This window comes from Periophthalmus magnuspinnatus, chromosome 21 (genome assembly GCF_009829125.3).
Source record: "Periophthalmus magnuspinnatus isolate fPerMag1 chromosome 21, fPerMag1.2.pri, whole genome shotgun sequence".
Lineage (NCBI taxonomy): Eukaryota > Metazoa > Chordata > Actinopteri > Gobiiformes > Gobiidae > Periophthalmus > Periophthalmus magnuspinnatus.
In genome coordinates, this window is record NC_047146.1 from 2,315,607 (window position 1) to 2,328,520 (window position 12,914).

Genomic DNA, 12,914 nt, shown 5'->3' on the forward strand with positions numbered 1-12,914 from the left:
TTTATGTTTGATTGAATGAAGTAAGGAATTAAAAGGCAAATATAACGTTTGAGGTGGGTTTTTTTTTGTTTTTTCCCCCCAATTGTAGCAAGCCTTACATAACTTTAATAAATATACCTTGTTTCTCCTGTAGAAGAAGTCACGTGATGCGCTTCGTTCACAGACGAATTCCATGGAAATGCTGGAAACGCAGGGCACATTTGTCGGGACAGGCCTCGTCACACCAGAAGTGCTCTTCAAATGCAGCAGTTTATAAATGGACATAGCTAATGCGCTAACCGCGGCGTTTCAAACACACAGTGATCATGGACGCGCTTCAGCTCCAGCGACTCTGAAAAGTGAAGAGGAGCCAGAGTCAAAGAACAAATTTCACCTCCTCTCTCTGTCTCTGCTGCTTCAGACTCATTTTGGTTTTAAATGTTCATAATAAGCCGCTCTACATGATCCTGGGGTTTTTATTTTGAGTTTATTTATTTATTTTTTAAGTTATTTTGAGTTCTTTTTTTTTTTTTTGAGTTTATCTTTTACTTTTTTTTGTTATTTTGAGTTTATTTTAATGTTTTTTTTTATATTTTATTTTTTACTTTTTTGTTATTTTGAGGTGTTTCCTTTTTTCTTTTAGTTATTTTGAGTTAGTGATGTTTTTCTGTTTTTTTGTTGTTTTTTTTCAAACATTTTTTTTAAAGTTATTTTGAGTTAATTTTAGATTTCTTTAAATTTATTTATTTTTTATTTTGAGTTTATTTATTTTTTATTTTTGTCTCCTCTCTCTCTGTCTCTGCTGCTTCAGACTCAGTTTGGTCTTAAATGTTCGTATTAACCCTCTACATGATCCTGGGGCTTTTATTTTGAGTTTATTTATTTATTTATTTATTTATTTATTTAAAGTTATTTTGAGTTCTTTTTTTTTTTTGGTTTATCTTTTACTTTTTTTGTTATTTTGAGTTTATTTTAATGTTTTGTTATTTTTTTTTGTTTATTTTTTAACTTTTTTGTTATTTTGAGGTTTTTCCATTTTTTTCTTTTAGTTATTTTGAGTTAATGATGATATTTTTCTGTTTTGTTTTTTTTACATTTTTTTTAAAGTTATTTTGAGTAAATTTTTTATTTTTTTTTATTTTTTTGTGTCCTCTCTCTGTCTCTGCTGCTTCAGACTCATCATTTTGGTCTTAAATGTTCGTATTAACCCTCTACATGATCCTCGTAAATCAGGATGTGAACATTGATTTGATTGATTGACAGCGTTGCTAAGGGAAGGGGCGTTACCTTCAACAGCCTCGCTCTGGATTGGCTCTTCGGTTGCTATGATACTCGCGGTTGGAACTTGCCGTCCTATAACTTCTAACCTCGATGAGCTTCATTCACACTAAGTCAACTTTTTTTAATACAGTCTATGAGTCCAAAATGGCCGCCATCAGGGGCCAGATGTGACTGTGGCAGAATAAATGTCACTAAATGTCACGTAAAATAAATGTAAATACTTTTAAACTTGTTAAATAACTGTTTCTGTGTTTATTACTTATTCAAGTTGCAAATATTACGTGTCTGTGTATCTGAATTTCCTGATAAACTGACATTTTTAAACGTGTGGATCTGGTCAGAACCTTCAGCTCTGATTCAAAAACAGACTTTTTTAGCCTTTTAATTATTGGACAATCTGTTGTTTTTCTCGCAGACAAACTTTTTCACACTTAGCTCCGTGTTTGGTGTCAAAATGTGGACGTAGATTGGACCGACCGCGCCTCATAACACAAAAAAACATACAGATTTTCTCCTTAAAGCACAAACTTATATTCACCTTTAGCACTTTTCTTGAAACTTTCTTCCACGCCCACAATTTTCCTCTTCCTGAACAATTTGGGACGATTATTTGCAAATATTTCTCAAAGTCACTTGTTGGGAAAATCTCAATTCACACATTAAAGCAGCACAGACTTATTTTAAAATGACAGTCGAGCCTTAATTTATCTTCTCACGGGCCACGTAAAATGACGTAGCGGGCCGCATTTGGCACCCGGGCCTTGAGTTTGACACATGTGAGCTAAGTGCTTTCTAAGATCTTTCCCGAAAACTGAAAACATTCCATTTCTCCAGAATCCGACGAGTCCACGGTCAAATTCCTGGAGACGTTGATCATTAAAACACGGCGTATTTGTGCGGAGCTGTTTTTTTTTGTTTTTTTTTGATGAGGGACAAGTTGCTCTTTTTCTAAACGATGTGCAAACTTATCTCAGGTCCCAAACACCTCGTAAACCTCCTCAGGATCGTAGTTATCTAAACACACTCTCCACTTATGTGTGACTCAGAGGAGCGGGTCTGAAACGGGCTGAAATCATGAAGCTCGTTAGCGAAAGAAAACACATTAAAAGGGTTTCATAAACTTCAGATTAAAGAGCCGGAGAACGGGAGATAGAAGAGGAGGGTTATGGGGCCGTTTCCTCGTCGCAAACACGTCAGAGCGTTTTGTTTCGTTCGCACGTTTAACACGCGAACCCTGCAGACTCCGGCCGAGTTCTTCTCTCGAACAGAAAACACCGTCCCACCTTGTGATGTCGCTGTTTTTAAACTCCGTGCGCCTTTTCTGGAATCGTTCGGGTGATTTCAAAGCTGGAATTTCCAATTTCTGCTGGACTAAAGATGTTAACCACGTCATGACATCACACGGTAGAACGGAGCATTTATGAGCCTTCCTGATGAAAAAAATAAATAAAAACTAATTCTGACACTCCAGGTCTGTTTTTTGAGGAGGTTACAGGTTTTTTTGTTTGTTTTTTTTTTTACTTTTTTGTTATTTTGAGGTTTTTCCATTTTTTTCTTTTAGTTATTTTGAGTTAATGATGATGTTTTTCCTTTTTTTTAAGTTATTTTGAGTTATTTTTAAATTTATTTTATTTATTTTTTTGTTATTTTGAGGTTTTTCCTTTTTTTCTTTTAGTTATTTTGAGTTAATGATGTTTTTCCTTTTTTTTTAAGTTATTTTGAGTTATTTTTAGATTTATTTTATTTTTTTTGTTATTTTGAGGTTTTTCCATTTTTTTTCTTTTAGTTATTTTGAGTTAATGATGATGTTTTTCTGTTTTCTTTTGTTCTTTTTTTAAGTTATTTTGAGTTATTTTTAGATTTATTTATTTTTTGTTATTTTGAGGTTTTTCCATTTTTTTCTTTTAGTTATTTTGAGTTAATGATGTTTTTCCTTTTTTTTAAGTTATTTTGAGTTATTTTTAGATTTATTTTATTTTTTTTGTTATTTTGAGGTTTTTCCATTTTTTTTCTTTTAGTTATTTTGAGTTAATGATGATGTTTTTCTGTTTTTTTAAAAGTTATTGAGTTATTTTTAGATTTTTTTTTTTTTTTTTACATTATTTTGAGGTTTTTTGTTTTTTTTTTGTGTCCTCTTTCTGTCCCTGCTGAAATATTCGCATTAACCCTCTACATGATCCTGTTTTTTGAGGAGGTTACAGCGTCATAACGTGGCGTCTGACTGAAACAACACAGCGGAGTAAGAGCGAGGCGATGGAGATGTTGTGTCCTGGACGGAGAGGAGAGACACTTATGTCCTGAGGGTTGCTACGCTCCTCAAAATGGCTCTACCTGTTAAGCTGAACTGAGACTTTTGTTTGAGCTTTCCCGTTCTTCTTCTTCTTCTTACTGCGCTTAAATGGCCCTTCGAGGTTAAATATAAAGCGATTTTGACCCGCCAGCGACTGCAGAACCGTTTGAAAACCCTGCGTGAGATGAAATGATAGTTTTTTTGCGTCCGAGCGTCTCCTGTTTACACACACATTCGTAGCTCCAGTCCGGCGTTCCCTCCTGACTCTATTAGCTTTGGCTCCTATTTGACACGACAGAACTTCAAAGTCCGGTTAAAAGAACACGAGCTGCGAACTGTGGGGGGAAAAAACTTCTGTCAAAAAACGTCCTCGTCTTTGTGCGAAGGGACCGCGGCCAAGATTTCCCTGTCGCCTTCAGGAAAACCGCGCTGTTTTTACTCTTCAGTTCAAACACTTTCTCGACTTTGAACTGCAGTCGGTAATGCTGATTTGTGCAGAACTTTTGGATGGTTTGCTGCGAAATGGACTACGATATTCCACAACGGAAGACGGCAAAGTGCAAATAAACTGTGGAGTGATTCAGGGCTATTTCGGGAGAGAGGAGGAAGTTCAAAAGTGTGACAGGAATGAGACTGCGCCGGAGCTTTTTATAAAACGCGGAAACATGGAAAATGATGGGATTTGTTGCTAAAAACAAATTATTGCAGTAATTTGCTATAAATACTCTGAGCCGGTTGGGTTTGGCAGGAGCAGAGGAAAGGGACTGTTAATGTTACCCACTGACCTCTGCCAGAATGTCGCCCGCAAACTCCATAGAAATATCGCGGTCTGGTTTAGAGTTAAAAGTTCATTCATTCTGAGGCAGAGACGGGCTAACCACTCTGCCACGGTAACACAGGGAGAACACGCACACACGGCAAAGAGAGATCGGGAGTCTAACCCGCAACCTTTTCACTGAAAGAGACAGAGACGGTAACACGAAAAGGACAAGCAAACTCTGCAAAAGTGTCATTTTTTTTAAAGTTAAATTTTTTTCGTTTATCTTTTACTTTTTTTTGTTATTTTGAGTTTATTTTAATGGTTTTTTTTAGTTTATTTTTGACTTTTTTGTAATTTTGAGGTTTTTCCATTTTTTCTTTGTTATTTTGAGTTAATGATGATGTTTCTCTGTTTTCTTTTGTTCTTTTTTTAAGTTATTTTGAGTTATTTTGAGATGTATTCATTTATTTTTTGTTATTTTGAGGTTTTTCCATTTTTTTTCTTTTAGTTATTTTGAGTTAATGATGATGTTTTTCTGTTTTCTTTTGTTCTTTTTTTTAAGTTATTTTGAGTTATTTTTAGAGTTTTAGATTTATTTATTTTATTTTTTTATTTTGAGGTTTTTCCATTTTTTTCTTTTACTTATTTTGAGTTAATGATGATGATTTTCTGGGTTTTTTTTAAGTTATTTTGAGTTATTTTTAGATGTATTTATTTATTTTTTGTTATTTTGAGGTTTTTCCTTTTTTTCTTTTAGTTATTTTGAGTTATTTTTAGATTTATTTATTTATTTATTTATTTTTTCACGTTATTTTGAGTTTATTTTTTTTTTGTCTAACCCGCAACCTTTTCACTGAAAGGAGGAGACAGTAACACAAAAAGGACAAGCAAACTCTGCAAAAGTGTCTTTCTTTTTTTTATGTAAAATTGAGTGAGTACGGAGCTGTGGGCGGGGATAGGTGGTAGGTGAAAACAGACATTTTCCTTTCGCTTGAGGCTCAAATGCACGACAACACAGACTCAAACATGACTGAACATGCACATTTGAATAAACTAATGAGGGAAACACATTTAGAACATGGTTTAAAGCTCATAAAAGTTTATTCTGCATCATGTGTGTCCTGAAAAGTGCAGAAAAGTTTCAGGTTTAACGGTTTTGGCGGGATAGAACCTGTGCTAAATATATATTATAGTTTTGCGTCAGTTAAGTGGCAGTTTGAGGACTGGTTCAGCAGAGAGCGGGTGCTTAGCAACGCTGTCAATCAAACCTGTTGCTAACGCTAACGGGATTTGTCTGTTATTAATGTTCATATCTTGATTTACAGACACAAAAGTGAAATAAAAACCCCAGGATCATGTAGAGGGTTAATACGAACATTTAAGCTACAAAGAGAGAGGACACAAAAACAAAAAATAAACAAAAAAAAAAATCTAAAATTAACTCAAAATAACTTTAAAAAATGAAAAAAAAAAAAAAAAAAAAAAAAAAAAACCCACACAAAAAAAAAAAACAAAACAAAACAGGATCATCATTAACTCAAAATAACTTAAAAAAAACAAACAAACAAAAAAACAACAAACAACATCATCATTAACCCAAAATAACTAAAAGAAAAAAAGGAAAAACCTCAAAATAACAAAAAAGTTAAAAAATAAACTAAAAAAAAACAAACTAAAAAATATTAAAATAAACTCAAAATAACAAAAAAGGAAAAGATAAACTCAAGAAGAAAATACAGTAAAGTAGCGCTGAGTTCTAAAAAAAAGAATCATTTGCCTTTGTCACCAACGCAGAAATTTACATCTAAAATGGAGAGAGTTTACGTGCGATCATAACTGTTGTGTAACCTTTTTTTACGTTATGGTTACTAGGAAACCGTTACAGATTTACCTCTATCGGCATGTCCCAGTTTGACGGTTTCACACTTCGTCGGCTGCGTTTGAAGTGCACTCACGTCACTTCCGGCGCGACGAGGCCCGACAAACGTGGCCCGGCTTTCCGTGAACGAAAAGTACGTCCGAGCAAAACTTCGCGCCCTCACATCGTGCGCCGCGCTTCACTTCTTCTACGGGAGAAAATGGAGTCAGTAGTGACCTGAGCGCGCAGACAGCGGTTGGCGTGCGGTCCAAGGTGGAGGTCTGTCCCGTTTCGGCGTGGCCTTCGCGGTCCGACAAAGAGCACGACTTAGCTGAAACTGCGCCGGGAGAGCGGATTTGTGCTGTTAAACAAATCTCTCTTAAATAACATCACAGCCGCAAGCTAGCTAGCGTTAGCCAACAGTTTTTCAGTTCGTCGCTCTCACCTTTTTGCGTAAAATCAAACTCCTGCCGTTTAAATCCAGGTGTTTTGTTTGTTTTTTTTCTCAAGTTTTCGGATCATAAAACCGTTTTGACCGTGTTCGCTAACGTGCGCCATAGCGTCACCGTAGTAACCGCTGAACATTCCACCATAAAGTTTTAGCGAAAAGAGTCAAACGCGCTTCAAGGTAGGACACGTTTGGTTTACACACTTTGGATGATATGTGTGTATATTTTGCAGTAATACTCCTTGGGGCTGTGATGCTAACAGGAGGCACTGTTCTGTCTGAAGCTCTCACCTTTTTGCGTAAAATCAAACTCCTGCCGTTTAAATTCAGGTGTTGTTCTCGAGTTTTCGGATCATAAAACCGTTTTCGACCGTGTTCGCTAACGTGCGCCATAGCGTCACCGTAGTAACCGCTGAACATTCCACCGCAAACACGCACGCGGAACACCCCCAGCGTGACGTCACCGCAAAGCCGACCCCCCGGTTTAGCGGATCCAAACCGGTGCAAGGACACCCCCCGCGCGCACAGTCCACTCACTGCTCCCCGCGGTCACGTCCATCATGTTAAAATACAACTCCCAGAATCCCAGGAAAGAAAAAAAACATTGCTCCCATTTGTGAAAGAAAAATGTTATGATAAATTAATAACACGATTGATTGAGCCAAATGTTCCCCGTGAGGTCAGGCCCTCCATCCACGAAGCGATCCCAGGACGCAGAGCTCGATCTGGGCCTGAAAAAAACGCCGTGTGTGGGGTGGATCCTGGAGACAGCTGTGCTCAATGTCTTTGGGACGTATTAATTTTCATGTTTGGTAAATAATTTGTCAGAGCGAGACGCGGTAACGGGACGAGTGCGCGCGCGGCGAACTCTGACCCGCAGGTTTTCCATTAAAAATCGTCGGAGCGCGGATTCGGTGATGTGTTTTGACAGCCCGACCGTGTAAAAGTCTTAACGTTGCGGCTTTGAACTCCGTTTGTTATTGAGACTCGAATGTTTGGAAGAAAATACAGTAACATTACCCAGGGACGAAACGCTAAACCATCTGGAAAAGTTAATTTATCACTGAAAATAAAATAAAGGTGGGACATGAGGGATTGTTGGGTTTAAAATGCAGTTTGTGTTTATGGAATCGCTAACTCTTTGTGTCCGTGGGGATGTTATTTTGCGTTTGTCGTTTATATTTACTGTATTTCCCGGAACTTTATGCGTCACTTTTTCCTCATAGTTTGTCCGAGGGTGAGACTCGTATGTGAAATTATTAAACTATATCATTTCACATCTTCGTTATTGTGACACTGACACTGAGGGCGCTCTAGACTTTTGTGCCAGTATCTGCTCCTCCTGAACCACTGAACATTTAAAATATCAACATTACGCTGATTTAAAAGACAAAGAGAAAAACTGAATCTCCAGAGTTGGTGGATTTGTTCAGAATCGACACCGAGGATGAAGAATTCAGTGGATTTATTAATTTGTAGTGAGATCCAGAGTAAACTTGTTGTTTTTTCTGCTTTATTTTTCTGATTAACTGTTAATATCTTACGTTAACAAACCAGTTTTTTTTACATATGTGTTGTGTAACGGTTGATTACACATGTTACAGTTCACTTGTTTGATCATTAGATGGCAATGTTGTGTCTGTAATACCCCTAAGAAAATTGACTTGACGTGTTTTCTTTTATACATTTCCCCGTATTTATTCCTCCTTCATTTATGAAACCAAAAAGTTGATCATTTTTCATTTGGAACAATATTGTAAATATTTAATTCAAGTCTAGAAAACTACTTCCTGTTTTCCGGTTCAGCCTTTTATGCTAACGTGAAGTCCGACAGAGCACTATTTAAGAAACAATTAAAAAGTACAATATAAAGTTTTGATTTCACAGGTTTGTTTACTCAGGCCAAAGTCGTTTGTATATTTTCCGTGCGTTCATGTGCAGTTTTGTGCGTTTCTGTGATATGATCCAGAGCTTATGTTTATTTCTCGTGTTTGTTCTACGGTGTGAACTGTGACAAAGAAGTAAGACCCCAGTAAACATCAGTGAAAAGAACTCACGCGTCTCTCGTGTTAAGCCGCACATGTTACATTAGCGTAGCGTATCTGATTAACTGTTAATATCTTACGTTAACAAACCAGACACGTGTTCAGTTCTGTCTGTGCTTCATGGAGCTGAATAAATATAAATGTGTTACGTTAGCGTTAGCGTTAGCGTTAGCATTAGCGTTAGCGTGATGTACTGATATTCAGCCTGTTGGTCCACATTTTATTATTATTATTAGAACTTCACTTTAAAGATAAAATGTCTGTTCTTGGTTTCGGATTTTGTAAAATAAATTTCCCCCAAAATGCGACTTATATGTTTTTTTCTTCATTATTATGCTTTTTAAAATTTATTTATGTTTGTTTTGTTTTTGTGCGAATTATACTCCAGTGTGACTTATATGGTTTTTTTTCTTCATTTTTTTCTTTTTTTTTTTTTTTTTTTTTTGGTTCGACTCATACTCCAGTAGAACTTATATATATTTTTTTTTTTCTTAATTTTTTTGCATTTTTTGGGTGCGAATTATAGTCCAGAGTGACTTACATATGTTTTTTCTTCATTATTATGTTTTTTTTTTTTTGGCTGGTGCGACTTATACTCCAGAGCGATTTATAGTCCGGAAAAATATGATATATATACAAATCTATTAACATGTTTTATAAGTTTCGCTCTCGTTTTTGCTCTCTGTGATAAGCCCCTCCCCCTTCAGAGCACTATCCCAACACAATCAGCTGCATCGCACTAATGAAACTACTGCTCATCACACCAGGTTTATCACGTCAGCGCACAGTTTTCTATCATGTTTTTGTATATTTATGGAGGATTGTCGTGTGGGAGCGTGGGTGATGTACTTGTGGGCGGAGCCTCGTACAGGATTTTACAGCTAAAACATAAGAAAGGTTTGAATAAGGGCTGGAAGAGATCGGTCAAACACGCACGGATGACGACAAAAACCTCTCCAGACATGTTTTTTGACGAGGGAACAGCGTTAGAACGGGAGAAAGCTAAAACATTCTGATTTTCCAAAATATTCCGGCCTGGATCCCACTCTGTCTTTTCACTGTTTGCTAAGAAACCCATAAAACAAACACTTCGACTTGTCCTCTTGAGTTACGTTCTATATATTCCAGAGATGATTAAACTTCAGCACTATCAAAGCAGATCACTTTTCTCAGGGCCACCGCGGCAGTTTGGCTTGGCGCCGCTCTCAAACTCCGCGCCGTTTTAAGCATTTCACCAGCGTATATCTTTCAGTAAAAAATGATGTTTGTAATTTCGCTCGATTACGGTTTGCGGGTCCTGGCGACGCGAGCTTTTAAATAAACCGTATCAAATTTACATATCAAAGCTCCCATTAAAATCCGCCACTAGTTTCTTTTGGTCTTCGGTGCTCGTAGCGAAAAGTCGGGGAGTTACTGGAAAGCAGAAACAGATCGTAAAAGGGCGAGATGGCGCTGACACCGCCGCTCCTATAACGCCTTATGTAAGACATTTTTGCCCGTAAAATACAACGCAAAGTTATAAATTAGTCTCTCGGAGGTGGCTAGGAGCTCGTAACGATATGTCAACGCTGCTCCCCGCGCAGTTTAAAGACATTTACCGTAGTACGAGACGCCGTAAAAAAGCGCTAAAGTGAAGTATTAACAGAAACGAGGGCTGAGTCGGGGTAACTGAAGCTGGGGGAGAATATAAGCTAATAAATGTGCTACGCTAAAAGGTTACAGTGTTGTTTTAAGGAGCTGTACCTGGAGTTTTTACTTACCTGGGATTCAGAAAACTACTACATTACACTACTACTTCAATACTTCCTGAAGATTTGAGTCTGATCACGGAGATTCCCCCAGAATTCCGATGGACGTGATTGACAGATGGATTAGCCAATCAGAGATGCGCACGGTCCGCCCGTATCAAAACAAACATGGCTGACAACGAGGGAAAAAAGAAAGGGAAAATAAGTGTGACGTCACCCGTAGCGTTCGGTTTGGTGAAGGGAAACGAAAGCTAGCAGTTTGGCGCGGAGTTTCATATTTGGAATTCCGACCGCGAGTATCATAGCAACGAAAGAGCCAATCCAGGGCGAGGCTGTTGAAGGTAACGTGCGTTTTACAATTGGTGTAGGTTGGGAGGGAGGATGTTTCTGACCGTACAGCTGGTTCAGCAGAGAGCGGGCGCTTAGCAACGCTGTCAATCAAACCTGTTGCTAACGCTAACGGGAGCGACATCGGGGAAAGAAGACGGTTTGTCTGTTATTAATTTTCATGTCTTGATTTACAGACACAAAAGTGAAATAAAAACCCCAGGATCATGTAGAGGGTTAATACGAACATTTAAGGTACAGAGAGAGGACACAAAAACAAAAAATAAACTCAAAATAACAAATAATAATAATAATAATAAATCTAAAATTAACTCAAAATAACTTTAAAAAAAAGTTTAAAAAAATAATAATAATAAATAAAAAAAAACAACATCATCATTAACCCAAAATAACTAAAAGAAAAAAAAGGAAAACCTCAAAATAACAAAAAAGTAAAACATAACATTAAAATAAACTCAAAATAACAAAAAAGGAAAAGATAAACTCAAGAAAAAATAAATTCAAAATAACAAAAAATAAAATAAAATAAACTCAAAATAAAAACCCCGTGATCATGTAGAGGGTTAATACGAACATTTAAAATCAAAATGATGAGTCTGACAGCAGCAGAGACAGAGAGGACACAAAAATAAAAAATAAACTCAAAATAAATAAAAAAAATTTAAAAATCTAACATTAACTCAAAATAACTTTTTTTAAAAATGAAAAAAAAAAAACAGGATCATCATTAACTCAAAATAATTTTAAAAAAGAAAAAAGGAAAAACCTAACAAAAAAGTAAAAAAAATAAACTCAAAAAAAACAAAACAAAAAAAACTCAAAATAACTAAAATAAATAAATTAATTAAATAACTCAAAATAAAAACCCCAGGATCATGTAGAGGGTTAATACGAACATTTAAAATCAAAATGATGAGTCTGAAGCAGCAGAGACAGAGAGAGGACACAAAAAAACTAAAAATAAACTCAAAATAACTTAAAAAAAAAGAAAAAAAAAACAGGATCATTAACTCAAAATAATTAAAAAAAAAGAAAAAAGGAAAAACCTAACAAAAAAGTAAAAAAAATAAACTAAAAAACCACAAAACAAAAAAAAACTCAAAATAACTAAAATAAATAAATAAATAAAATAAACTCAAAATAAAACCCCCGTGATCATGTAGAGGGTTAATACGAACATTTAAAACCAGAATCACGAGTCTGGGCCACAGTTTTTCAGTGTGAAGTGAAATGGGTCGATGGAGCCGGAAACGCGCCCATACTCACTTCCTGTTTGGAACGCGGCGGCTAGCAGGTTAGCTCTGTCCATTTCCGTTCCATCCTGTGTGACTGAGGATGAGTAAGTGGTTATCCTTCCTCTCCACTGGAACACAGGCGTTTCTTGGGGAGTTTGTGTCGGGGGTTAGAGGAGATAAAAACACATAAATCATGAAACTTTCACATTTATAATCACTTGGCACGGCCTCGTTTGTCACACATGTAGTTTCACTCCTGAGCAGAGTCACACGAGGACACGGTCACACTGGAGACAACAAACAGCTTCAGCTTCACTGCGACCAGAGCACAACTTTGTTAGACCTTGTTGGACCCCTTTGGACCTTGGTGGACCTTCTTGGACCATGTTGGACCATGTTGGACCTTGTTGGATTTTGTTAGGCCTTGTTAGACCTTGTTAGACCTTGTTGGACTTTGTTCGATTTTGTTCGATCTTGTTGGACCTCGTTAGACTTTGTTAGACCTTGTTGGACTTTGTTGGACTTTGTTGGACTTTGTTGGACTTTGTTGGACTTTGTTGGACTTTGTTGGACTTTGTTGGACCTTGCTGGACCTTGCTGGACCTTGCTGGACCTTGCTGGACTTTTTTTTTTTTTTTTTTTATTATTTGTCTTGGGCAAATAGACATCTTTTCTCTTGCATAGCCTAGGCAGCCACAATCGATGTCAATCAACATGATACAAGAGACAAGGAAAAATAAACAAAAACAGACAGCAAAACACACACAAAAAAAAGAGTATCTCCGATGGACTTTGTTGGACCTTGTTGGACCTTGTTGGATTTTGTTGGATTTTGTTAGACTTTGTTAGACCTTGTTGGACTTTGTTGGACTTTGTTGGACTTTGTTGGACTTTGTTGGACTTTGTTGGACCTTGTTGGATT